Here is a 24,597-nt window from a genome sequence, read left to right as displayed (position 1 = left end):
ACAATGATTGAAACTTAGTGTATATGCAAATAATAAAATTAAGCCACAAAAAATTGTTATAAAACTATTTGTGATGCAATCAGTGATTGTTTTAATAAAATAAATGCTGGGATAAATTAATTAAAATATTTTAAAATGCAGAAATTGTATGAAAATACTAATTGATGCCCATGCATAGTTTTGAAAATATTATGGGAAAAATTGGGTATCAACAGCTGCCCCTCTTTACCCGGAAAGGATGAAAGAGTTTTTGGGTAAGGAAGTGATGACCAATTTTGACCAGATGGAATATTTTGAAAGATAGAGGCCGAACGCTGGTCTTTGAACTGCATACATATCCCTGGTTTTACAGGAATCAGGCTGCGTGAAGTTCTGGATTCATTGGCAGAACATACCGATAAAGTCATTACAAGAACGGACACAAGATTTTGGAATGGGTGCGGGAGCGATTACGGTGAACAGTCAAGTTTGAGATAATTTTAAGGAACTGGAGAGAGGTCGCTCCTACTAGGATAGCGGTTGCTTACTGGTCACCTACAGATAAAGAGATGCTACAAATATGTAATTGTGTGAAAATTAAAACATGATGCAGATTCCCTTTTGCACCATGAAAGTTGTCTTCAAACAGTTAAGGATGACGTCCTCAGACCATGATGTCTTGGGCCATGAATTGTTTAGTGAGGGATTCGCAGGCCATGAAATGGTGTTCTCGGTCCATGAATATGGTGCCTCCGAACCATGAAGCCTTTGAATAATGATATGCAAATTTGAGAGATCCTCAAGCCATGTCATGATGTCTTCCGTCTATAAGGATGATGCCTTTTAGACTATGGTGCCTTTGGATAGGTTGGCAATATTTCAGTCCATGAAATTCAATAATATGATGTTAACAAGACAAGGCTTAGTCTTGTGAAATGAAGGGCAGAGCTTAGCCCGATTGAAAACCAAATAGATAGGATCAGAATAGAACGAAATTTATGTAAGGAGGGACAACGCTTAGTCCCATGCAAATGTGGAGGTAGGGATTAGTCTCATGTGAGTATGGAGGTAGGGATTAGCCTCATGCAGATATGGAGGAAGGGATTAGACTCATGCAGGTAGGGAGGCAAGGATTAGCCTCATGCAGGTAGGGAGGCAAGGAATAGCCTCATGCAGGTATGGAGGCAGGGATTAGCCTCATGCAGATAGGAAGGCATGGATTAGTCTCATGCAGATAGGGAGGCAAGGATTAGCCTCATGCATATATGGAGGCAAGGATTAGCCTCATGCAAATATGGAGGCAAGGATTAGCCTCATGCAAATATGGAGGTAGGGATTAGCCTCAGGCAGGTAGGGAGTCAAGGATTATCCTCATGCATGTATGGAGGTAGGGATTAGCATCATGCAGATATGGAGGCAGGGATTAGCCTCATGCATATATGGAGGCATGGATTAGCCTCATGCATATAGGGAGGCAGGGATTAGCCTCATGCATATAGGGAGGTAAGGATTAGCCTCATGTAGATATGGAGGCAGGGATTAGCCTCATGCAAATATGGAGGCAAGGATTAGCCTCATGCAAATATGGAGGCAGGGATTAACCTCATGCAAATATGGAGGCAGGGATTAACCTCATGCAAATATAGAGGCAGGGATTAGCCTCATACAGATAAGGAGGTAAGGATTAGCCTCATACAAATATAGAGTCAGGGATTAGCCTCATACAGATATGGAGTGAGGGATTAGCCTCATACAGATATGGAGAGAGGGATTAGCCTCATGCAAATATGGAGGTAGGGATTAGCCTAATGTAAGTAGGGAGGCAGAGATTAGCCTCATGCAAATATGCGGGACGAGTAGCAAATAAGGGTAGCATATTTCTTAGCTGGAGATATATTGGGTGTCTGATGGCCTGTTTGATAGTGATTTTGCTTTGTGTATACATATTCGTGAATGCTATTGCTACGTCAAATGTGCTTGCGCTCAAAGAAAAATTGTAAGTTTCGTGAGGGGGAGGTTGGTTCATGCCTTTGTCTGCTGGCCTTGCTTTGCTCCATTATGGAGGCCTCGTTTGAGTTTCCCTGGGTAACACCTGACTGCTACGAAAAAATAGAATTTCGAAAATAATATTGATAAAACTAGAGCTATTTTAGAAACAAGTAGTTTTAGATGAACTAATGATTGTAACATATTTCAGAGACATTGCCGCTTTCCATGTTAGAATTTTGAGAGTCCTCCTCAAAATTCTGCCCCAGTTTAATGGATTATTCTTTGGCCGTTTGCGAGTAATGAGACTTGTCGACCTTTCCTTGGAATATTGATAATCGAAATTCTGCCCCAGTTTCTTAGCCAATTTCTAACTTTCTGGCATGCGACGACGTCGGCTAGACTTGCTCCAGAATTTTGAGGGTCCTCCTCAAAATTCTGCCCCCAGTTTCTGATCTAGGGGAAAAATGGAAATTTTATTATGATATGACTGAACCTACATGGCTGTCTATGTATCCCCTCTTAAACGGGAATCAGTTCAAGCGTAGTTCAATTACATCAGACGAGGAAATGTAAATAGTCTAAGCATAGTATCTCTTGTTTGCATCTGAATTGATTAGTTTTAGCCAGATTTCTCCGTCCATTTCTGCAAGTATGGGTGCTTCTCCTATTAGCACCCTGTGAACCATTGATGAGTGGTGATTTTACCACTCATTCTAGTCTCTTTTCTTTAGCTTTTATATCTTTTAACTATAATATGAGGTCGTCTATGGTGTGTATTGTTAGATTATCAAGTAAATGATGCTATGAAGTGATTTGAATTGAATTAAAGTGGAATTGAGCAAAAAAGGGTGAAAACAATGCAAAACTCTCTAGTGATTCCGCATCTGCGGAAGAGTGGTCGCAGAAGTGACCCCGCATGTGCGGGAGTGGAAACGCATCTGCGGAGCTAGGCCTTTTGCCAGGAATCGGATATGCGAGTAATTTTCCACTTCTACGATAGCGCATATGTGCTTTGGGAGTCCGCATCTACGGTATCAAACACCCTTCAACGTCCCGCTTTTGCGCTAAGGTATTTGCATCTGCTGAACCACATCTGTGATAATTCATTCGCATGTGCGGTCAACAGGCATCAGACCTGGGCAATTTAGGCATTTCATATGTTCTCATTTCCAAACCCACACATACCCACAATTTAGGTATTTTGAGTATCTTTGGCTTATTTTCAGTTCCAAACACTAGAGAGAACAAGTTGGAAGCTAGGGTTTGCAAACACACTTGGGTTTTGAAGATTCCAAGCTTGTGCTTAAGGAATTCTTACCCATTTATGTTTATGTCTTCATTTCCTTGCTTTGTATTGCATATTTAAGTGTGTAGTATTTATTTCCAACACTTGAATCTTGTTTATGGAAATATTCATAGTTAAAGTGTGGATTAAATACCTTGGTGTGCTTATGTATTGAATAATTTTTATCCCTTTATGAAGTGAGTTATTATTTCTTTAATTATTCTTGTTCTTTAATGTTTTCAAAGGGATTATCTAACCCTAGGACTCGTCCATTAACTCTGAATTAATTTTGAAAAAGATAATTTGGGGTTGGAAAAGATTAATTAACAAGAACTTGAGGTTTTAACCCTCATTTTATAGATTCTACCTAGGGAAAGGATTGAACTACTTGTAGCTATTCCGACCATATAAAGACCTTGCCAATTGGGAGAGAATTTCCCTTTGGCTTCATCTTGATGTGGGAAGATCTTCTTCAGCACCAACTGTCCCGGTGCAAATTGCCTTGGTTTGACCCTTTTGTTGAAAGCTCTGGACATCCTATTCTGATAAAGGTGACCGTGACATACTGCGTTCATTCTTTTACCATTGATAAGGGCTAATTGTTCATAACTGCTTCTTATCCTTTCTGCATCACTGAGTTCGGCTTCCGGTATAATCCCTAAAGAAGGAATCTCTACCTCAACTGGGATGACAGCTTCAGTACCATAAACCAGTATATAAGGAGTTGCCCGAATCGATGTGCGAACTGTAGTGCGGTATCTCAACAAAGTGAAAGGTAGCTTCTCGTGCCATTGTTTGTGGTTCTCTACCATTTTCCTTAGTATCTTCTTGATGTTCTTATTGGCAGCTTCCACGGCTCCATTCATATGAGGTCTATAGGTTGTGGAATTCTTGTGTTTGATTTGAAGGTTTCACACATGGCCTTCATCAGATCACTGTTGAGATTGGCATCATTATCAGTAACAATGGAATTGGGAACTCCAAATCGGAAAACAATACGATCTTTGACAAAGTCTGCGATGACTTTCTTGGTTACAGCTTTGTAAGATGCAGCCTCTACCCATTTTGTGGAGTAATCAATGGTTACTAGAATAAACATGTGCCCGTTTGAAGCAGTAGGCTCAATCGGACCAATGAAATCCATTCCCCAGGTGGCGAATGGCCAAGGTGAGCTTGTTTGGTGGTACTTTTATCATATCGGCGTGTACTTGACATTGGTAGCATTTGCGGACATACTGGACGCAGTCTGTCTCCATGGTCATCCAAAAGTAATCGGCCCTACATATCTTCTTGTCTAAGACAAAACCATTCATGTGTGGTCCGCAGGTCCCAGCATGTACGTCCTCAAGTAGTTTAGAAGCTTCTTTTGTGTCGACACATCTTAGCAATCCTAAATCAGGAGTTATTCTATACAAATTTCCTCTGCTGTGGAAGAAGTGATTGGACAGTCTCCGGAGTGTGCGTTTCTGAGTATGGTTTGCCTGCTCTAGATATTCTCCTTTAGCCAAATACTCTTTGATGTCATGGAACCAAGGCTTTCCATCTGTTTCTTCTTCAACATGGACACAATATGCTGGCTAATAATGAATGTTCACTGGGATAGGATCAATGAAGTTCTTATCTGGATGTTGTATCATGGATGACAAAGTGGCCAATACATCGAGAAACTCATTCTGAATTCTGGGCACATGTCAGAACTCTATCTTTGTGAACCTCTTTCTTAATTCCTGCACATGGTGCAGATATGGCAATATCTTAGAATTCTTGGTAGCTCATTCTCCTTGTACCTGGTGCACAAGCAAATCTGAATCACCGATTACTACCAGCTCCTGAATATGTATGTCAATTGCTATGTTAAGTCCTAGTATACAGGCTTCATATTCTGTCATGTTGTTGGTGCAGGAAAATTTGAGTTTAGCAGATACCGGATAATGTTGGCCCATTTCTGATACCAAAACTGCTCCAATGCCCACTCCTTTGAAATTTGCAGCTTTGTCAAAGAACATCCTCCAACCGTCGTATGTTTCGATAATGTCCTCTTTTACTAATGACACTTCTTCATTAGGAAAATACATTTTTAGGGGTTCGTATTCTCCTCCCACTGGATTTTCAGCAAGGTGGTCTACCAATGCTTGTCCTTTGACCGCCTTTTGAGTTACATAAACGATATTAAACTCACTTAACAGTATCTGCCATTTGGCTAACCTCCCAGTTGGCATGGGTTTCTGAAATATGTACTTCAGAGGGTCCATCCTGGATATGAGGTATGTAGTATAGGCACAGAAGTAATGCCTCAACTTCTGGGCTGTCCAAGTCAAATCACAGCAAGTGCACTCAAGCAGAGAGTACCGTGCTTCGTAAGGTGTGAACTTCTTACTCAAGTAGTATATGGCTTGCTACTTTCTTCCTATCTCATCATATTGTCCTAGAACACATCCAAAGGCTCCATCCAATACAGATAGATAGAGTAGCAAAGGTCGTCCTGATTCTAGCAGGACCTGAACCGGTGGCGTGGACAGGTACTCCTTTATTTTTTGTTAAAAGCTTTCTGACAATCCTCGGTCCAGCTTGTCTCGACATCTTTCCTCAACATCTTAAAGATAGGTTCACATATGACTGTGGACTGTGCTATGAAGCGACTGATATGGTTGAGACGTTCTAGGAAGCTCATCACGTCCATTTTGCTCCTAGGTGGTGAAAATTCCTGAATAGCTCTGACTTTAGATGGATCTAGCTCGATCCCTCGATGACTAACAATGAATCCCAATAACTTTCCTGCGAGAACCCTGAACGCACACTTTGCGGGGTTCAGTTTCAAGTTGTACCTCCTTAGCCTGTCAAAGAACTTTCTCAAGTCCTCTATGTGGTCCGCAACCCTCTTGTATTTGACAATGGTGTCATCCACATATACCTCTATTTCTTTGTGTATCATATCATGAAAGATGATTGCCATGGCTCTCATATAGGTAGCCGCAACATTCTTTAGACCGAATGACATCATCTTGTAGCAGTATATCCCCCTATGGTGTAATAAAACCGATTTTCTCTACGTCTTCTTCATCCATCCAAATCTGGTGATAGCCTGAGAAGCAATCCACAAAAGATTGGAGTTCATGCTTGGCGAAGTTTTCGATCAGGATGTATATATTTGGCAGTGGAAAATCGTCTTGGGGACTTGCTCTGTTTAAATCCCGATAGTCAACACATACTCTGACTTTCCCATCTTTCTTTGGAACTGGTACAATGTTGGCTAACCAGGTTGGGTACTCAACAACCCTGAGAACTTTGGCTCTGATCTTTTTAGTAACTTCCTCCTTGATCTTCAGGCTCATATTTGGCTTGAATTTTCTGAGTTTCTGCTTCAATGGCGGACACATGGAATTAGTAGGCAACTTATGGGCCACTATGGATGTGCTCAAACTGGTCATGTCATCATATGACCATGCGAGAATATCCTTATATTCATTTAGAAAATGGATGTATTCCTCTTTCTCTGTTGGTGACAAGTGAATGCTGATGCGAGTCTCCTTGACAGTCTCGGCGTTCCCCAATTTTACTGCTTTGGTCTCATCCAGGTTGGACTTCGGCTTATTCTCAAAGTTTTCACCTTTCCTGACAACATCCTCAGGTATCTCATCTTCTTCATCCGAATCACTATTCTCATGTTGTGTTGCCTCATTACATGTCACAGTCATTGATTCATCAGGAAAAGAACAATAACGCTATAGAAAGAAAAATATGAAAGATAATAATAAATAATAAAGAGCAATGCATTTGATTAATACTTAAAACATCCAAACGAGTACGGCTGGATGAGTCGAGCATTTGTTTTAAAATAAGTGAGTCTTTTTAAAAGAAACAAAATTACTAAAAATATTAAATGTCTAGAATGTCTATAGGAATAAAATCTACCAAGCTAACCAGGGACTCGGCGGGCCCGGGATGGTGTGGCGGTCTAGTTCCTGAAGACGACTCTTTTATCTACAGTCTGAATAGTGAGGCCTTCTTCTTCTTCTTCTTCTTCCTCCTCCTCCTCCTCCTCAATTATTGCACTATAGACCATGTCTTCTTCCTCCAAGAATAGATTCCTCAACCTAGCTAATGCTTCTTTTTTTGTAGTTCCCCATATAGTATCAGCTTGGTGAGAAGCTTGATCCAGATGTGGCACTGGTTGCTCGAGAGGGTAATATTGTCCGCGCTATAGAGGCGACCAATCATTATAATCTTGCCATGTATACTGGTATCTGAACCCGAAGGTTGTACCATGATGCTTCAGCTGTATCGGCTTAGTAATACCCTGGAGATTCTTCCCAAGCCCTTTGCCAGGTTCATACCCGGGCCATACCAGTATGCTTTCTATTTTATTACTCCACTATTTGTCTTTCTTGACGACATTGATACATTCAATGTGATAATAGGTCTCCCCTCCTAACCTTCTTCTATTTCTAATAACTAGGATGGTTTGACTGGTGTAAATGGGGTTACTTCTGACTCCGTGAATGATCACCTCCTGATGGTTCCATTCGAATTTCATAGCTTGATGTTGCGTGGAAGCCATAGCTCCGACGGCATGTATCCATGGTCGGCCTAACAGAAGATTGTATGAGGCTGATATGTCGAGCACCTTAAATTCGACATCAAACCAAGTTGGCCCCATATATAGACAAAGATTAATTTTCCCAATCGTGTCCATTTGGGACCCATCAAAAGCTTTCACGTTCATGCTCTCTGCCCATATTTCATGGAAATCATTGCCCAATATTTTCAGAGTGTCCAACGGACAAATGTTGAGGTTTGAAACCCCATCAATCAAGACCCTGGCAATTTTGTCTTCAAATTGCACTGTGATATGCAATTCTCGATAATGATTCAACCTTCAGGCGGTAGCTCATCTTCGTGGGTGGCGGTGCTTGGTATGTGGGTGGAGGTGTTTGATATGTGGGTGGAAATGTTTGATATGTAAGTAGAGATTTTGGGCCTTGAGTCACCATTACTGCCCCAACGTCTCTTTTCTTTGATATGCTGCCTGATTGTAATGCCTTGTTTGTGGCATGTAATGCATCAAAATTTGTCCCATCCAGCTCTTGATTTCTTCCTCGATTCTTTCGCCGAGTTTGATGATATCAGAGAATTTATGATTTTCAATGACCATCAACCTTTTATAATACTGTGGATCCTGTCCTCTGACGAAGAACTTGTTCATATGTTCCTCGTCCAAAGATGGCCTGACTTTGGCTGCTTCTGACCTCCAACGAGTAGCGTACTCGCGGAAAGTTTCGGTGGGCTTCTTCTTAAGGTTCTGAATGTAGAAACCATCTGGTGCATTTTATGTGTTGAACCTGAATCAGTCCACGAAATCCGACGCCATACTCACCCCATTGGACAATTTCTTAGGATCCTGGCTGATGTACTAGGACAAAGCATCTCCCGTAAGACTTCTCATAAAGAGCTTCATCTAGATCGTTTCATCCTTTCTGACCCCAACAAGCTTGTCACAATAAGTCCTCAAATGAACCCTGGGATCACCTGTACCATCAAACATTTCGAACTTTGGAGGTTTATAACCCTCTGGTAGTTCTACATCTAGTTGTATTCATAAGTCTTCATAGTTCAAAACTTCTATTCCTTTGCCGCATTCGACACCCTGAACTTGACTCATCAATTTCTTGAGTTCTTCAGCCATGTTTTTAAAGAGCATGTCCTTCTCGGAGGATTCTGGTGTATAGGAGATTGGTTGGATAGAGTGAGATACGGTTTCCACATATATGAGGTTGTTTTGGTGAGTGCCAGGTGCCTAGGTGTAATGGTGGTCATTGGTTGAGGATCAAGAATGGGTTGTGGTGTGTTCTAGGGAGTGTGATAAGTGGCAGTTGGTGAGTACTGAATTGGTTGATGGTGATGTTGTGGTGGAGTTGGTATTGGTAAGGGATTGAGATTTTGGGGTGGGGTTGCATATTGATGTGGTACATGAGGGTTTTTTGGATGTTGGTTTGGTGTGTTTTGGGGAGGTGCTGGGTTCTTTGTGTTTTGTTGGTTGATGTCGGGGACATTCAGGGTGAGTGATAAGTTTGCCAAGTTGCGGACCTGCTCAAGCTCTCCCTGCAGCTCCAATATCTTTTGTTCCAACCTTTAGGACTAGATCATTTGGTGCCGGAGTACTCCGACCATCTCAAGTTTTTGCGTTCTCAGCATTTTCCTTTCGAATACCGCTTAAGTCGTCCATTTTTGCTTTTCCTTTTCCTTTTGTATTACTGGGAGGAGGAGGAGGTAGAGGGCCTCTAGATCTGATGTGATATGCTGATGATGCCAGTATGAGCGAACCAACCTTAGGGGATGGGAATAAAGAATAAATTAAAACAAAAGGTAAACAAGTCAGTAAGGATTCTGAAATGTTTGCAGTATTTAAACACATATTGCGGGAATGTAAATTCGCTTCCTAATTTGGAAACCTCATTATGCCCGAGGTAGGCCTAGCGAAAAATAAATTTGAAGAAATTTAGTGCCAATAATTGTTTCATTTCATTAATGTAAAAATAAACACCCAAAATCGAACCAAAACAAAAATAATGTTGCTAATGGCACTTGGCCTTATTACATTTGAAAGGAAAGCAAATAAATCTAATCTACTTGGTCCCAGAAGGACCCTCTCCAGACTGGATGTTCTTGTCAATCAATTCTCCCAGCTCGCACAGGTTCAGCAGCAGGAATGCCTTTGCCAGATGCCCTCCTTCATTTCCCTCAGCGTCCTGGCAGTCAGTGACCCTTTTTCTCATCTTCCTTTCTAACTCCATTAAACTGTACTCCAGATATTCCAGCCTCTCGCTAGATTTAACAGCTCTTTCTTTTCACTCGTTAATCATCTCCATGTCAGCCTTATGCAGCGCCATATGCTCAGCTTCAGACTCTCAAACTCTTTTCCGCAGCTTGTTGTACTCCACCTCTGCTTCAGCAACCTCGTCTATGACCCTATTTCCTAGCCCAGCCTGTCACGCTCCAACCTTGGGAGGCGTGGCTGGCACCGGGAGCCTTACTGGCTCGAGCGAACCACTCTAACACTCATTCATTCCTTTTGTAACTATCATGGGTCAACATAGCCACAACTCGTAATGTCCAATTATAAGTAGGCAACATTGTATCACTGAACCATTTTTCTTAAAACATGAATACATATGAGCTATCAAGGCATCTGCCATACTGTACAAAATGAAACTCTGTCTACAAAGCCTCTAAGATTATTCGACATTAAATGGGACAAGGTACCGGCCTACCCATAAGTCTGTAGCAAAACTCTGACACAATGATTCATAGACTTGGCTGTACTCCGAATGAGGTGGAGTCTTACCGATCCTTCGTTGAATGCCAATCTCGTCTACTATGAAGGATCGCCAACTGATTGTCTACACCTGCGGGCATGAAACACAGTGTCCCCAACAAAAGGACGTCAATACGAAATAATGTACTGAGTATGTAAGGCAATATACTGAAAGCTGAAACTGAACTGATAATATAATAACTGCAAGTAGCTGGAAGTCAAAGATAATCTGAAGATATGCTTACCTGCTGATACTGACTCAACTCTCTCAATATAGTAAGTAAAATAGTTGTCCGACCCTATAAGGCTCTCTTATAGGCGCTCGGCCATACTAGGCTCTGTATCTCGACCATTCTGGGCTCGTTCATAGGCGCTCGGCCGCAGTAAGCTCGGTATATAACTTACCTCATAGGTGCTCGGCCATACTAGGCTCTGTATCTCGACCAACTGGGCTCGCTCATAAGCGCTCGGCCACAGTAGGCTCGGTATATAACTTACCATCTAATCAGAGGTTGCCCAATAGGGGCCTACCCATCGATTATAGCTCGATGGTAATAAAAATACTGTAATACTGTATATATAGATTCTCTGCTCTCTTGAGAGGAAGAAGGAAATACTCAACTAAATATAAATTCCCCATAAGGAGAATATGATAATTTACAAAACTAGAAAAGTATACGTAACTTGCGAGACTAGCAAAATATACGCAAATTCCGGAATATGAATTTTTCTTTATGCCTCGTTATCAACTTGTATAATGACGAGATCATGCCAAAATAAAGAAAGAGCTTAGCCTTAACATACGTGTAATTTATGATAAAGAGCATGAATAACCGATAACACCACTTGATATTGTCCAAGATATGAAGAGCATGAATAACCGATTACACCACTTGATATTGTCCAAGATATGAAGAGCATGAATAACCGATAACACCACTTGATATTGTCCAACATATGCAATTCACAGTACAATGATCCAACATCTCCAATTAGTTTCAAACTTTCGAACAGTGGTATTGTATGTTGACTCCGTCCATATCTTAATTGTATACGTCTTTAAACTTTCACCTTCTCCAAGGGATAGTAGCAGGAGAAAGTTGCATAGAAGGATAATCAATGTGCTATGAACCCAGAATAGATTCACTAGAATCCAAATTATTGCATCCGGAAAAGCATTATCAATGAAGAAAAAGTAAAAAGGGAAAAGACATGTTAATGGATGCAGAGGCAACCTTAGATAATTTGATGGTTTTTATATCAAGTTGAGGTATCAATAACTTTGGCAAAACTAATACCTTTATCTAAAACTACGATAGTACCCTAATGAAGAACCATGAAATAAAGGTTCTCATTTTGATTGTTAAAAGATTTTGGGCTTATCTTGACATTGTTGCCACCTAATCTAATGTGACCAAGAGTCATTTGCTATGTTAGTGGCTTGTTGCCACGTGGGGTGGGGTGGGGTGGGGTTTTAATCTTTATCTACTTACTAAATAATTAGGTAGCGTTCCGTATTCGGTAATAATCAATCATCCGTATAATTAAAAATTATCTTAATTTACTTAAAATACTACTCACTTTTAATACACTTTATATTCTACTATCTTGGTCATGTGGTACCATATAAAATTAATATATACGCTATTATTTCATTAAAACATCCATGTAAAAATACATATATTTTCTCAATATTCTAATTTTCCTAGTCTTATATAAAGAGTACAAATTTTTCGTATGTTTAATTTTTAAAATGGTAAAAAGATAACCTTCTTTTCTCATAAGAATTTTTTTTTATCTTTACAATAAAGAAATTCTTTTTGTACTTTAAATTCTCAAAACGGAAAAAGAATAACTTTTCTTATGATAAAATACTATCTACTCTTATAATAAATAAAACCTCATTTATAAATTTCATATGTCATGTATATAATTTAAAACTTATCACAACCATATAAAATTATATCTATCAACTTTTACCGCAAATGGTTTACTTTAAAGAAATACATATCAAGCCAATATATAGTAGTTCCGAAATTCTTCAAACTTACAGGGTCTTACATCTATATCTTCATGTATAAACTTAATCTCTTTCAACTCATACGTTATTACTTCGATGAATCCTAACGTTAAAGTATGGGATGTAACACAGCCCTTGGCTCAAAGACCCCGGCTATGCTGTCCTCCAACCACGAAGGGTAAAGGTATTAGTGGCCCGTGTGATATCGATCTGGCTCAATAGTATCCTTCTCCACAATAATCTTTATGGTCCACATGTGTTGCGCTTCATTCTTATACCGGATGGCGCCACCTTGGAAATTGACTCTGAAGTGACATTTTAGCGACCCGTGGTATGACTTGTCTCCTGCCTGCTTGTCTCATAACCCTGAGAGGAGCGTAAGGGTATATGCCCCTCAACCCAATCAATACCAAATGCGAAAAATCTCTGGATCTGATGATGAACTCATCGGTAGGGAACCACTCGAACATCCACTGGACTTGATCCTCGATCAAATTTTCAAAAAGCTGTACCCATCCTACAGTGTCCTCTGGTTGAGCTAACATGTCTGGAATATAATTCATTCTTTTGGGATGATAGAAGGCTATGTGATCATTCCATGGCCTTCGCGGAAATTCTTGATGATATTGTCCCTTTTGGAGATGTTCCAACAACCAGACCTGTAACAGCAAGTTGCAACCCTCGAAGAATCTGAACCCCTTCTGGCAACGCTCTAAAGCCCGATACATATCTGCAACGATCATAGGGACGATAGTGTATGTCTCCCCCTCGATCCCGTCTATCAGAGTCTTGGTCACCATGGCCAACCTAGTATGGATTCTATCCCCTTGAATTGGGAATACTAGCATGCCAAGAAACACATAATAAACACGAAGACCCTACGATGAATCCAACCTAAAGAAGTGATTGAGAACTCATCATCAAAAATACGGTAAGAGTTGTTGTGACCGTATCTCTCATAAAGGAAATCAAAAGATATGTAGGAGTCCTTTAGGCATTTCAAGTTGTCATTTTTCTTTAGCCCCATCATCTTAAGGAATCCCCTAGCAGTGCGATTCAGGTGCTAACAGATTAGGGCTATCCCAAAGCAACCCAGAAAATCCTCCTATTTCTTCTAGAAAGTGAGTCATTTCTATTTTCCCAAAATGGAACACAGCCCTTTCCTTGTCCCAAAACATAATTTCAACCTCGATCAGCATTTTGTTTGGCTGAAGATCCAACAGAGAGGGAAAATTTCCTAGCACTCATTTCAATGGTTTTGGTCACATGAAGGAAGATCCCTCCACCAATCTAGCAAAAGTGAGGGTATGCTACCGATCATAACAAATCTGGGAATCTCGTGTCTCATTTTCTACAAAACAAAAGAGAGTTAGGCCCTTTCCCTCTCTAGGTTCGTCTATTTATACAGTAATGATTAGCATATTGGCACTTTATTTCTCCAAATTAATGGACATAATTGTGATTATGTCCGTTGGGATTATGGAAAATCCGATGGACTTTTGGACAAGGCTTGTCTTAAAGGGTTATTATGCGGACAACATATTAACTCGACTAGGTTTGACCATGACGCATGTAAAATTAATCAGAGTAAGGCTGCTATAGAGGTCTAGACTGGGACCCTCAAGCGGACAACTTGAGGGGGAAAGGCACGGAACCGTCGAACGCACCGCTGATTGACTAGTTTTACCGCAAATACGCCTTTCCGAATTTAAAGGGTGATATATAGAAAGAGCGCAAACACTCATCAAGTGTTGCTATAGGATTAATTACGCACGAGTGGAATATGATGTTGAGCATGATTTATGCAATAATAAATAGCATGTTGTCAGGATTTGCACGTAAGAAAATAACAAGTGCAGTATTTAAATAATTGAAAGACAGTTACAGAAAAGAAAACAAAGAGACAAGTCAGTTTCAGGAATAAAAGAATCATAAATGCTTGAAAATAGACAGTTAAATTCAAATAAAGGGAAAGGATACGTGGGAGAGAGCATGCTTGGACTAATTCACAATAATAAGTTCGTTGTGGTAAGAGTTTAAAAAAATCCCCAGCAGAGTCGCCATGCTGTCGTACCCCTTTTTTTCCTTTTTAAGGAGCGTTAGGGCACCTAGAGCAATTAACTCATGAACCAGTTTGTTGCACCAGAGATTAGGGTAAGGGCTCGAAATAACCTTGAGGGGAAGGTGTTAAGCATCCCTCGTGGTCTAAAATGGTGGGTCCCGAGCGAACTTTAACTATGTGAATTAGTCATTTTACAAGTAAACAATTTCAACACATATTCGCAAATAAAGGCATGTTTTCACATTCTAAACACATGTATGATACATATAACGGAAGCAAGGAAGAGGTTTGAACAACTTGCATACATATGTATAGAATTTAAACACATAGGAATTGGGAAAAGGGAGTCTTAGGTTGGTTAGCCTATAGGTTGACACCATGTAATGCCCGGTAATTGCCCCTCAATAAGGGGCTACACATGACATTAGTGTGCAGTCATCATATCCTTACTACCCAATTCTCTCCCCTTGGTCATAGCCTAAAGCATTCTAGTAGCCTTAAAAAGATATCATATGTGTGCACTACCCATCCCTTTCTTATGGCCCTAAGGTATTTAGGACCTCTAATTTAGGTAGTTCTAGACTATCCTAAGGTACTTAAAGGAGAAAAATCTAGGCGACAACCAAAATCAATTAGGACTGGGCCAAAGATAGAACAATTAAAGGCTCAAGTTTTACCTCCACAAACAGAGCAAGCAAGTGCACGTCTTAAACACAGTTTCAGGCATTTAAAAGAAGCCCTAGAACAGGATATCTAGGTGAGCAGAGAATATGCAGTTTTGAGTTAGGACCAAAGTGTCAAAGACCTTTTCAGTTTGCCTACTGATTTTAGACCTGTTGAATATGAGCAGTCACAAATAACAGAGCGTAGTTTTACAGTTTGCAGAATTTTTAATTGCCCTATAGGCTTGCCTAAGCATGTAATAGTGATGTCCTATGAGCATGGTATCTAATCATTAATCAAGAATGCAGTAGGCCTGTAAACAATTTTAAAGCGTGCAATCTGGATCCTATAGGCATGCTTTCTAGTAATATTAATTAACACAGCGTTGAAGAAATGAGTAGGTTAGTTAGTTGAACCGATTCAGAACCTGCAAGCATGAGTTAAAGTTAAAATGATTTAGATCTAACTAAAACAGATTTTAGATTCTATAGGCATGATTTCTATAATTAAAGTTGATTTTAGATCCTATAGGCATGATTTCTAATTATCTAAAGTAAAGCAAGCAGAATTTATTTGAACCAAAACAAAATCCTATAGGCATATTATCTAACCAAACACATTTGAACCATATAGGCATGTTATCTAATAAAACACATTTGAACCAAATGAACCCTATGGGCATGTTATCTACCCAACTTTACCCACAGTATACAACTACCCTCCTTTTTCGCTAATCACCCCAATATCTGTTTATAATTAATTATTACAGACCAATGATTGAATAAAAATTACATAAACAGAATAGAAATTAAGCTATATGGAGCCTGAAGCAGGCCCAAAGCAATTTCCAAGCCTTCAGTAGTCTCAAATACCCAAAGTGTCATAGCCAATTTCATGTCTAGGTGTGTCAGAGTTTCCTAAGGACCTTAAGGATCCCGGACAGTGCTCACACCCAGACCTTTCTTAATAAGGACTGATTTATGTGCAGTGTGGAAGTGTCAGCCCTGATATGCCAGAGTTCAGAGAGATCTGAAGGGTCTCTAAGCAGTACACATACTAGCGGGGCTGGACTTAGTAATCTAAGAGTAAGTGAAAGTGCATAATGACTTGAAAGAGTTTCGTAAACAGTATAAGGAAAGGTCTTAGGAGTGAAAAGAGTTTCTGAAAATCGGTACTGATTTAGTGATAAAACATCTTGAGAAAAATATGAAAACAATTTGCAATCAGAACACAAGTCATAAAACAAACAGCTTTAGAAAATACTTTGGCAAACAGTTTCCACACAAGGAAAGAAGGGTTGGGGACACATGGAATACACCTTAATGGAGCACATAAATAACAGGATGTATAGAGTTCTCAAGGGGTTCTACAGAACTAATAGGTTAGATAGAATGTTGGTCATTGAAACATAAGGCAAAGGTCACAGCAGAAACATGTTGGGGATATATAAACAACACAACTAGAGTCACTCTAGGGAGATTAGATAACTTAGCAGGAGTAAGGCAGAACATGCAAGGACTTAAATAAACATGCTAGACAAGTATTAACAAGTGTAGGCATGCTAATTACACAAAGCAAAGTTTAGGCATGCTAGATGAACAGTAGTCAGTCAGCAAACTAGTTAAACATGTAAGATATGTTAAATAAGATAGCAAACAAACAAGTAAAGTGAAAACATGCTAATCACATATGTGAATAAAGCAGTATTTGGCATGCTAGGTAAGCAGTAAACAGAAGTAGGAATGGGCTCAGGTCATATGAACTAAGGCAATAAATAAACACATAGGTTTAGATTCTAAAATTTAATAAGAAGCATACCAGTTAGAGAAAGAAAACACAAGATGTAAGACAGGTGTTGCACAATTTCTAACCTTGGCTTGCAGCCGGCTAAACTAACAAAGATCACAAGTAGCAGAGAGAGTGGAAAGAGCTTTTCAGAGTGTAAAAGTAGTGGTTTATGAACTAATGTTTGTGTCCTAGAAGTTAAAATAAAGAGAGTTTATATAGTAGTTCAAGAGTAGAGAAAAGAAGGTAAAATAATTAATAATCAGCAATTAAGGAATTTCAGAATCAATCACACAGAGAATCAGCATAGTTTTCTCCTTTAATTAAGGAAAATTAGCCAACGGCAATGACAGGAACTAATTAAGGAAAGAGGTTCAATCAGACTAAGTAAAGAAGTAAGAATCAGAGGCCTTATTAGGGACAGAAGTTCAAATCAAACTAAAAATAAAGAACTTCAGAATAAAATAGTCAAGGGTTTAATTAAGGAGAGAATCATGTAAAGAATCAGCAAGTATTGCAGACAATTCAAGAAAGGAATAGTCAGGACTCAACACATAAGTCTTAACGAAATAAATTGATAAATCAAGAATTCAAATCAACATTGATTTAAGGAGAGAAATATAGGTTTACCACAAATAGACAAGTTGGCTAAAATTGAATCTCACAAACGTACTGAAATTAGCCGAGAAAACGAATCAAAAACCCTAATAGAGATTGTCACACCTCCTTTTTGCGCGCCCGGCCCCGAAGGGTTAAAATGCGCGGGTGGAGTTTTTCCAATTTAAGTGACAATATTCGAAATGTGATTATTTAATTCAGAGTCGCCACTTGGGAAAGGTTTGGCTTTTGGTGTCCCAAGTCACCGGTTTATCTTGAATCCCAAATCGAGGAAATTTTCGACTTTTCCAAATGAAGTCTGCAAACCAGAAATTCTAAGTAAGGAATTCTGTTGACCCGAGGGAAAGTGTTAGGCACCCTCGAATCCCGTGGTTCTAGCACGGTCGCTTAAATTGTTATAATGGCTAAATATCTGATTTAAATACAGGTTGTGACTTATGTGCTTTTATCAAGCTTAAACCGCTTCTATTATTATCATTTATTTTTATGGAATTGCAACGTCATGAAAATGCATCTCGGACCACGTCACAATCAATGCACCCGTAGTTGTTAACACATTTTGACTCCGTTGAGACTTGGATTTGGGTCACATCAATGTGCACCCGATTTTAAGAATATAATTTACTTAAAGTCGCGCTTAAAGAATCTAAACGCGTTATTATCTTTGGGGAAGGCAGTGGAATTCACCAAAACCGTCCCTCCCAAACTCTAAATATTTATCATTGTCAATTATTGAGGGCCCCGCAATTTGTATTTTTATTTGGCGAGGCTCGTCTCATTATTTTAGAAGGGCATCCTACAGTGACTACATTTCTATTATTTTGTTTCCAGAGATAGAAGAACGAAGAATATATGCTAATTGAAGTATATGTTTTGGCCTAAATTGGACTCCTATCCATTTCTGATTAATTACTTATAAAGTAAAAAAAACATCATGCCTTACGAAAATACTTTGGTCGAACATAAGATTACATAGGAGATTGATGAAATGCAATACTTAATCCGAACATTACATACGAAAAGATTTCTTGTTGAACTTAACTGAACTTATTTGGGCTAGATTAAAGGATAACTGGCAAAGTAAAATGTTTTAATTTGACAAAGAATCATGTATGAGTTAACGAAATACAACACTTAATCCGAACACTTCTCGAGTTGAACTTAACTAAACTTACGTGGACTAATCTTGACTAAAAAAAAACTAAATGAAACAGGAATAGTATTGTATAAGGTCGAAATATACATGCCCATATTAACAAACAAACTACCGAGCTAAAACACAACAGGATAAACTTAGTCGAATATCAGTACATGCTTTCGAACTGTTGAATTATAAACTAATCAATTTTCACAAGCCTGTTAATGTACTATGAATATTACAGCAAATGCTTGAACTTCTTCAACCTTTTTCATTTCATGCTTTCAAGCTGTTTCAATTACATCAATATGGGACTTGAAATGTGTACCTGAAAATGTTGAAAGTGCAAAGGAGAAGAAGAAGAAGATGGGGGAATCAGCAGCAGCAAAAAGCAGAATTAACAGTAGCAGCAAGGCAAAAATGCAGCAGCAATAGTGAGCAAGTTAGCAGCAGCAATCAGAACAGCACAACAGAAAGGATTCTGTTGCGAGATGGAACTAGAGTTGGAGAAGAAAAAGCCAGATGAAACAGCACGTAGTGTGATACTCCAGACAATCCAATTCCGGAATATACCAAATGCAACAAAACACTGACAATAATCTCGATTGAAATTTAGAAGAAAGAACACTGCCTAACGTATTGACAATAGATGAACTTCAGACAAACAAGACTAAGTTTCTGATTTCTTAATCTGTTTTTATCTCTTTCTTGCTCTCTTTCTATTCCTGCCAACTCTTTCTTTTTCTTTTCTATCCTCACAATGTATGTATCTCCAGCTTTCTCTTTCAAAACTCCTCACAGTTTATTTTTCCTTCTCCCTCAAGGTCCAATCCTGTTTTTCCAATCTTTTTTCCTCTCCCCTTTCAATCAGATGTCCTCCTCCTTTTATATGCCTTCCTTAACCCTTTTAACAGCCTGTTTTTAGAGTATCCCAGTACCCTCCCATGTGCCTTTAACCTTTTTTCAGTTCCACTTTAGTTAATTAGGTATAAAAACCCCATCATTCCCTGGCAGATTTAACTTTTCCATTTTTATTTAACTAAAAGCAAGTATGGGCAGTAGGATATGTTGACAGCATATGCTGTCAAACCATTTTAAAATTAAACAAAGGACCTTTATGCAGGCCACAGGCTGTGCACAAAGCACATGAGATGCACCAATGCACATGCTGTGCACGAGTGCACATGCCTTCCAATTCAGAATTTAAGCACTACTGATCCAATTCAACAGCTATAAGTAAACAAAACTGGTTCTTAATTGATCCAGGCAAATGTTCATCAGAAGCAAATCGATTTACTTTGTTCAGACAGTTGAAACTAATTGACGACACATGTCGACTCGACTATATTAGCATTAACATACACAATCGTAGCCAAAAATCAGACATTTAAACAGTATCGATACATGGTTCGAATTATACTGACTAAGCAGAAATACACTCGAGGAGTCAACTAGTCAGTCCAAACTTGAAAATCGACTACTTGCACAACATTTACATACACATTATCAGAACAAATGGAAAGACTTATTCAAACAAACAGAAGTTCAGGCAAAGTGGACAAACAAAAGTTGGTAAAATTAAAACAAATATGAACAGATTTTTTAAAACAAATCAACGGACTAAAACAAAAATAAAGAAAAGAAAACAGACTTACCTTAAAACTTGAAAAGTTAACAGTTTGAACTCGGATTTGGCCAGGCCTTTCTTAAGGCTGAACGGACTTTAAACGAAGTGTTTCTCAGATGAGAAACACTTTGATTAAAGTCCATTAGACCTTAATCTCTTTGGTTGAACCAATGACGGAGGAACACAAAATTTTCAAAACTTAGATCTGGGATTCAGGCTTCCCTGGTCAGATTCGGACCAAACCAAGTATGGTTTGGTCACGAGGGGGGTCTGGGGAGTATCTGGTGTGAATCTGGGGTTAAACCGTGTAGATCGAGTTTCGACTCGAATCTTCAAACGAAGATTCGAGAAGGTAGGGAGGGATTCGAACTACAGGGTTAATGGATTCATGTTCAGGAAGGCAAGGGGATTCTAGGGTGTTAAGGGGAAAGTCACCGGCATCCATGCCGCCGGCTTTCATGGCGAAAGTACGCAGGGGCGGCTAGGGTTTTAGGGCTGTTTGTTTGGGGACGAAGGTTGGGGTTCAGATAGGGGGGCAGGGTAGGATTATGGCCTTATATAGTTAATGGGTGGATTGATCTCGACCGTTAGATCAATCTAGATCTACGGTCTGGATCTGATAGCTTAAGTGGAACGGTGTCGTTTCAAGGGTAAAGGGTTGGGGTCGGTCCGGGTGAGACGGGTCAGGTTTATTGGTGGGTTATGGGGAATTGATCTTGGCCGTTGATCAATTTGAGATCAACGGCCCAGATCAACCTGTACCAAAACGACGTCGTTTGGATTTTCTGGGCATCAGGTGGTGTTGGACCGGGCAGGCCTGGGTTTTGGGCTATTTGTTTGGGCCAATTTTAAACAAATTGGCCCAAGTCCGGAAGGGAAGGGGTCCTTTTCTATATATTTTTTTTATTTATTTCCTTTTTCTTATTTATTTTAAAACAAAACTAAGCCAAAAAATTAAATTAAAATTAAATACACACTCAATACAATTATTTGCACACACACTAAAATATTTCAAAACAGGTAAAGTCAAACCAAATAAAATCACGGACGAAAATGCCTATTCATGATTTTCTATTTAACGACCGGATTACGGTTTGAATTATGCAGGACACATATATTTTTTGAATTTTATTTTAATAAAGTAAATAAATAAAAATGGGCCGAAGTCACAAATAAATCAACAAGGTGCCGCACAGAAATCCGAAATTGTACAGCAGGGCCAATTATTATTTTTTATTTCTTTTTAGAGAGATTGTCGTGCGAAAACAAAAATCACGTGCTCACAGCTGCCCCTCTTTGTTCGGAAACACGAAGGGTTTTCGTGCAAAGATAAAGTGAGCGTGTATGAGCGATTTTTGCCTATAGACCACTCCGTATGAAGCATTTTTTGAAAGATCTGACCGAATCTTGCTTCAAAGATTTCCTACATATCCTGGGCTAAACAGGAATCAGGTCAATGTAGTTCGGGAGGTTTTGGTAGCTGGGACTACCATGGGATTGCAATGCTTGCTGCTACTGCTGCTGCTGTTGTCACTGCTACGTTACTGACTGCCTTACTACAACCAAATGGAAATTGGAAATTGAGCTAACTACTTGTGTGTATGTCAACTGCTAGTTACAAGATTCCTATCTACGATTCTTTTAAGACTTGATTTTGGGTCTTAGCTGATTCTGCTTGCAGACTCCGATCTGAATCTTGATGCTTGCAAGTTGCGGTACTTGTTTAATCTCCGGGATACCGAATAAAATGTGACCGGCAGAGTTCAGGACCTTAGTCAAATGTTGGAGTCGATCTGCTTTCCCTTTACTCTGCTATCCCGGGATATCTTCTTTTGTCTTTTTCTTCTTTGATTCTGAACTGGGATTTATCTCGTGGGTCATTTCGATCCATGTGGCTCGAGGTCAGACCTGCGGGAGAAAACAAACAAACGAACGAAATTTTCTGCCCCAGTCTCACTAGGAAAATTTCGTTAATTATTCACCAGGAAGTTCATAAAATTGATGAAAGAGGATATGCATGCTCAGTTCAGGGCTGGAGCCCTAACACCGGCTAGCTGGGGAGAGGTTCGGTTTGGGGTTTAAAACCCTAACGCCAAACAAAGGAAAAATTCAGTTTAGGGTTTAAAACCCTAATGCTGATTGCATGGAAAAGCTCAGTTTAGGGTTTAAAACCCTAACGCTGGCTGGAAGGAAAAGTTCAGTTTGGGGTTTAAAACCCTAACGCTGATTGCATGAAAAGCTCAGTTTAGGGTTTAAAACTCTAATGCTGGCTGAAAGGGAAAAGTTCAGTTTAGGGTTTAAAACTCTAATGCTGACTAAAAGGAAAATTCAGTTTAGGGTTTAAAACCCTAATGCTGATTGCATGGAAAAGCTCAGTTTAGAGTTTAAAACTCTAATGCTGGCTGAAAGGAAAAAGTTCAGTTTAGGGTTTAAAACCCTAATGCTGACTAAAAGGGAAATTCAGTTTAGGGTTTAAAACCCTAATGCTGATTGGCTGGGGATAAAGCTCGAGAATGGTTTAAAACCCTAATGCTGGCTGAAAGGAAAAAGTTCAGTTTAGGGTTTAAAACCCTAATGCTGACTAAAAGGAAAATTCAGTTTAGGGTTTAAAACCCTAATGCTGACTAAAAGGAAAATTCAGTTTAGGGTTTAAAACCCTAATGCTGATTGCATGGAAAAGCTCAGTTTAGAGTTTAAAACTCTAATGCTGGCTGAAAGGAAAAAGTTCAGTTTAGGGTTTAAAACCCTAATGCTGACTAAAAGGAAAATTCAGTTTAGGGTTTAAAACCCTAATGTTGATTGCATGGAAAAGCTCAGTTTAGAGTTTAAAACTCTAATGCTGGCTGAAAGGGAAAAGTTCAGTTTAGGGTTTAAAACCCTAATGCTGACTAAAAGGAAAATTCCGTTTAGGGTTTAAAACCCTAATGCTGATTGCATGGAAAAAAGCTCAGTTTAGAGTTTAAAACTCTAATGCTGGCTGAAAGGGAGAAGTTCAGTTTAGGGTTTAAAACCCTAATGCTGATTAAAAAGGAAAATTCAGTTTAGGGTTTAAACCCCTAATGCTGATTGCATGGAAAAAAGCTCAGTTTAGAGTTTAAAACTCTAATGCTGGCTGAAAGGGAAAAGTTCAGTTTAGGGTTTAAAACTCTAACGCTGACTAGAAGGAAAATTCAGTTTAGGGTTTAAAACCCTAATGCTGATTGCATGGAAAAAAGCTCAGTTTAGAGTTTAAAACTCTAATGCTGGCTGAAAGGGAAAAGTTCAGTTTAGGGTTTAAAACCGTAACGCTGACTAGAAGGAAAATTCAGTTTAGGGTTTAAAACCCTAATGCTGATTGCATGGAAAAAAACTCAGTTTAGAGTTTAAAACTCTAATGCAGGCTGAAAGGGAGAAGTTCAGTTTAGGGTTTAAAACCCTAATGCTGATTAAAAAGGAAAATTCAGTTTAGGGTTTAAAACCCTAATGCTGATTGCATGGAAAAGAGCTCAGTTTAGAGTTTAAAACTCTAATGCTGGCTGAAAGGGAAAAGTTCAGTTTAGGGTTTAAAACCCTAACGCTGACTAGAAGGAAAATTCAGTTTAGGGTTTAAAACACTAATGCTGATTAAAAGGAAAATTCAGTTTAGGGTTTAAAACCCCAATGCTGATTGCATGGAAGAACTCAGTTTAAAGTTTAAAACTCTAATGCTGGCTGAAAGGAAAAAGTTCAGTTTAGGGTTTAAAACCCTAATGCTGACTGGCTGGGGACGAAATTCGAGAACAGACACTGACTTCTTTTTTCTTATTTTAGTAACAGAACAAAAGGGAGTTTTGCGGGAACTTACCTTTTGAGTGAATTCCTTATTGCCAAAATGTTTCGTGTACCCGTGTACCTTCTTCTTTGGGCGACACCTGCTTCTTGCACGGTTGTCTTGGATTAAAACCTGTTTCAACTTCTCAGACAAAGAACAATTGTTAGTTTGGAAATGACGGTCGGTTCGGTGACCTTGATCGTTCCCAATTGCTTCGTTGCGTCTTTACTTCTGTTGCGAAGTCCCGCCATTGATTTGATTAGAATGGCGAAACCTTTAGACTGCACATGCTTGTATTTCCGGATTCTGTGATGACTTGCTTCGTAAGG

Source organism: Nicotiana tabacum, chromosome 10 (genome assembly GCF_000715075.1).
Source record: "Nicotiana tabacum cultivar K326 chromosome 10, ASM71507v2, whole genome shotgun sequence".
NCBI lineage: Eukaryota > Viridiplantae > Streptophyta > Magnoliopsida > Solanales > Solanaceae > Nicotiana > Nicotiana tabacum.
The sequence above is the reverse complement of the archived record's forward strand: the minus strand, read 5'-3'. Positions refer to the sequence as shown.